Source organism: Oxyura jamaicensis, chromosome 4, assembly GCF_011077185.1.
Source record: "Oxyura jamaicensis isolate SHBP4307 breed ruddy duck chromosome 4, BPBGC_Ojam_1.0, whole genome shotgun sequence".
Classification (NCBI taxonomy): domain Eukaryota; kingdom Metazoa; phylum Chordata; class Aves; order Anseriformes; family Anatidae; genus Oxyura; species Oxyura jamaicensis.
The window spans coordinates 82,409,168-82,414,218 of record NC_048896.1 but is presented as its reverse complement, the minus strand read 5'-3'; the positions used below and the strand labels follow the sequence as shown (position 1 = coordinate 82,414,218).

General features: G+C 36.8%; 1 long non-coding RNA gene across 1 annotated transcript; it reads right to left on the bottom strand.

The window, feature by feature from the left end:
* Window positions 1-254: 254 nt before the first annotated feature.
* Window positions 255-4,846, bottom strand: LOC118165730. The gene is made up of 2 exons (XR_004750196.1): window positions 3,844-4,846; window positions 255-1,232 (listed from the first exon to the last, which is right to left on the bottom strand). It is a non-coding gene; the product is annotated as an uncharacterized LOC118165730 (long non-coding RNA).
* Between the last annotated feature and the right edge of the window lie 205 nt (window positions 4,847-5,051).

Below are 5,051 nucleotides of genomic sequence, written 5' to 3'. Positions count from 1 at the left end.
TTGAAGAATGCTGTCTTGAAACCAGGAGTAGTCTTTTTGCAGATCTAAGGTCTTGTTAACATTACTGATTATTTTTCTCCAAATCAGGGATCTCACCTCCCCCCGCCCCCCTCCCAGTCTGATTTATTATTTGTCTCTTTAGAAATCTGACTTGAACACCTCATAAAACATGTTTACAGAACTGTCAGCGCTTTGTGATTTATACAATGTAGGTTATGTGATCTGTGCAAAATATAATGACATTTTTTTTTTTTTTCCAAACTACAGAAACATAAAAGATATTCTTGATGTTCTTGCAAGATGTTACTGAAGCAATTACATTTTGTCACTATCCATTTTTATTAGGACAGAATAAACACAATTCTGAAAATTTTCAAGTCAGAATATGCTTTTAATGTAACAGTTCAATATTTGAAATATACAAAGAAATCTAGGAGGGGGCAGTAGGGGTTCTCAGCTCATTGTTTGCATATGGGCACAACATATTTCTCATTAGTGTTAATTGGATTTATAAGCCTGCATCAAAGAAAGAATATAGGTTTAAAAGTAACATTCAGTCATGCTCAGATCTCACTACTCTTTCGGCATTTTGAACATTTTCCTAGTGTTTTTTCAAACTCTGTCTTGAACTAAACAAAAGTTTGCTGTGGAGCATAATGATGCATGGTTTAATCACTTTATCAAGGCCAACATAACCAGTCAACTTAGAGACACCTGTTCTTTCTTAATCATATTCTGCATGTCCTGTAATATTCACCTGTAGGTGTTGTTCTGAATTACATTAAGAAACAAATAGATTTCTGTACATTTGCCCCCAAACTACTTTCATTCTTGTTTCATCAGAAGCAAAGGTAAAATTTGGTGGCTTCCTCAGTATCCTTTAGCCTGCCATCCAGTTCTTTTCAACCCTTCTGCATTTAATAATAGAGAATGACAAAATATTTCAGTAATTAGTTCTAGAGCAATAAAACATATCTTCAAACAAATGATACAAAACAGCAATGCATTTGACTGGGAGTATTGCCAAGGCTCCATTTTATACACTTCTGTCTATAATTACACAAGCATATTACAAATATTCAGTAACCAGGTTCATATCAATATTAATATTTGTTTATATACCCCAGACAAAGTGAAGCCCAGTGGTATCCTGATCCCAGGAGCAGAACAAAACAAAGGAATTTGCTGGTGCTCCCTCAACTTGTCCATTAGCTGACAGCATTCCCCAATCCCTGAATAGAAACATGACAAAGAAAAGAGTTCATCACTGGCAACTGCTGACCCATACCTGCAATTATGACTCTGACAGCCCTGAAGGGAAGATTATTACCCTTATCCAACAAGTGTTTGTTCATAAGGCAACCTCCTTACCTATGGAAATGGTCTGAGACTTAACAGGTGCTGATACCTGCTCCCATCCTGTACCTGGTATTTAGAATTCTGTTCTAAATTAGTGCCTTTTATATTGTTTTGTACCTCCCCCCCCAACAAATAAACAAACAAAAACACCACAAGCCAAATAACAAATCTAAATTTAAGCAGATGCAAACAGTAACTCCAGATGTATTGAGTAGATAACAAAATTTCCACAACTGATTATGATTTAATGCAGCTTAAAAAAATAAGGCAATAACCAAACTAAGCACAATAGACCAACATATACGGTCTATGCATTTAGGTTTGCAAATCAATTTTTATTATGAACCTTCTTATAAAGACCCCACAGCTTCCTAAAATTTCCCAAGTTAAAAACATATTCCATAGTGTTGTGGAAATTCCATAAACTTGACCTGGAGTATACACTGACTATATCTTCTGCAGACATCCTTACACCTTTAAAAATTTAACATTACTGGGCAGATTTTTCCTCTCAGATGGTTCTGGTTGTTTGGATCCTCTCTGCATGACTTCTTACCATTCTGTTGAAATCAACAGAACCTTTCACCTCCACAATGAGTAAACAGCATCCCTAGCAAGCTGTTAGAGCAGTGGTCAATCCAAGACTTCTAAGGATTTTTAGGTCTTATAATCAATGTGATAGTTTTCTGATTTATTGTTTATAAAATACAAACTGATCTTCCAATGTATTTATTGAAAAGCATTGTTTTGAACTAGAGGCACTTGTCCAAACAGAGTAAGAAGGGAGTATAGATAATGTATTGTATGTATTGCGGAATGCAGTATGATTGTGTAAGTAGACATCTTTGAAATTATTGCTGCACTATACAGTGCCATTTTCCTGTATTGATGATTAACAAAAAGAACACACCTTTTTCTTTCAGCTGTAGAACTAATTTTGAATAATTTATGTTTTCAGCATGTCTGGGGTGTAGTCAATCAAGAACAAAATACAAAGCCCCTATTTATTCAGTTCACATCCTTTATGTACCATAATAATAATAAAATAAACAATGTCCATGGACATGGACATATTAGAATGAGCCCAGAGGAGGGCCAAGAAGATAAACAAGGGGCTGAAGCACCTCTCTTACGAAGACAGACTGAGGGAGTTGGGGTTGTTCAGCCTGGAAAAGAGAAGGCTCCGCCTGGAGAAGAGAGGGGAGACTTTAGAGTGGTCTTTCTGTACTCAAAGGGGGCCTACAGGAAAGCTGGGGAGGGACTCTGTCAGGAAGTGTAGCGATAGGACAAGAGGCAACTGTTTTAAACTAAAAAGAGGGAGGACTGAGGTTAGATATTAGGGTGGTGAAGCACTGGAACAAGTTGCCCAAAGAAGTTGTGGCTAGCCCATCCCTGGAGGTGTTCTAAGCACAGTTGGATGGGGATTTGGACCACCTGGTCTAGTTGGAGGTGTCCCTCCCAGTGCCGTGGGGAGGGGGGGGTAGGGGAGGGAGGGGGTGGAAGTAGGTGGTCTTTAAGGTCCCTTTCAGCCCAAACCATTCTGTGAATCTATGTGTCTATGTCATGCTGACTTCCTGCAGATTTCTTAAATTTCTAAGCAATTCAAGTTCTCTTATTCTGGTAACAATCCTTGAATCTTTGATGGCTTTGGGTCTAGGCCTTCATTACAGCTTATGCTTTAGGAACTAAGGCTAGTAGGACTGCATATATGCTTCCCAGCTAGGGTTTGGACACTCTTCTTGGCAGACCTCAGTGTCACTGGAATTAATAATTCTGAAATCTTACTATATTAAGTATTCATTTGTTAGGAGAGTTTTTATGGAATTTCACAGCTTCTTGTGCATTGGTGAGACTTTCAATGTTTCTATATTTTCTTATCATCCTATTGCCAATAATTCCTTTTAAATTCAAATAAAGAACTTCCATGCTAACCTGGCTAGCTGATTCAAAGATACATCTTTATACTTTTCTCTCCTTTTCCTCCATTAGGACTTTATGTATATTTGGATTTTTTTTCCACTTCTGTTTTAAAAAACACTTCTTAGAATCTGCACAAATCAGTTTTCACAATTATGACCAGAAATATGGGCTGAGGTAGGAAAGAGCCCTTTATATAACAGTGAAGCACAACATTGAAGTTAAGATGGCACAGATGTGTACCTCAAGATCAAAAAGAAAAAAATATGATGGGAAGGGGAAAGTTGTTGATTTTGTGTCCATGAAGAATTCTTCCCAAGGTGCTCTGGTACATCTGTTTTAGATTTACCTATATTTATATTGACAGCCTTAGAGATATTTATGCAGGTAAGCATCTGTAGATAAAAGATCCTAGCAGGCAGCTGTGACGTGAAACAAGACTGTGAGATGCTCCTATCATAGTTACATTTTTAACATAATAAGAAATAACATAAAAAATGTCAGGAGTTTTTCAAACATTAGGAAGCAGGCTTTCCCCTCCCTCCACAGGACTTTGATAACATTTACCTCCAAAACACCTCATTTTTTGCAGTAGTCCACAAAACAACCATTGGCAAGATCTGGCTTTGACTGATTCTTCCTGTCCATGCAGAAGATACCTATGAGAAGACGTTTTTGTTGAAGCTTATTATTTTTTATTGGTGAAATGTTAAAAAATATATATATATCAGCCCAACACATTAGATATAAACAGATATGCTTTTGGTTTTATTTTTTAGCTGGCATAAAAGAATAATTACGTATCAGTCTCTTCATCCAGCTTGTCTTGTGGGGAAGGAAAGGGCATCTTTTAAACTACAGAGGAATGGAAGTTCATTCAGCTTGTTTTCTGTTTTCTAAGGATGATAAAAACTTATATATAATTTCATCACGTACTTCTGCAATCAACAGCACCTTCACTGATGAAAACTGACCTTCATTTCTCTTACCATCATAAATCCATTTCACAGTCTGATATGGTTGGTTGAATTACAAACTGTTACGTTAGATAGAGTCTGATTTTAGACAACACCATGGTCATCATAAGTGCCATCACTGGGTATCTCTGTCTTATAGGTGATTGTCACAATAAATCCAGAATAATTAAATAGGCTGTTTAAAGTTTACAGGCTGCTTTATGTGCACTGACCCAACATAAATAAAGTAATAAAGTAATAAAAAGCAGTGCAAGTTGAGCTTTAAGTGTGTCCATATCATGAAATTATTTAATAATATCGAATATGAGCACATGTAAACACTGTAAGAATATGACCTACAGGTCTTGTTCAACAGGATCTCTCCATGAGCTGATGTTCTTGCTGCTATCATTGTTACACTTTCTGGAGTACAAATACTCATTGGGGTGGAGGGAATAGGGGGGCAGACAACATCACAAAATGCCATTCACAATGATCCTTTTGCAAATGTCACTAACGTTAGATATGCTCAGACATACTTTCATTTGTGTGACTGAATCCATTGCCATTTTACATCAGTGTTAATCAAGTCAGAGTTGGTTTCCACCCTGCTGCATTACTTCTGACATTCACCACATAAAAAATATGGTTGCAAGATATTATAGTCACCATAATGGTTTCCATTAATTTCATGAAATTTACTTTAGTCACTGTCTAGGGACCCCAGAATTATCCTGTTGCTGAAAGAGAAAGGCTACAATTACTGAGCTAAGGTATGCTTAAATTTTTCCAACTTGACAGCTGTTTGCAAGTCAAAGG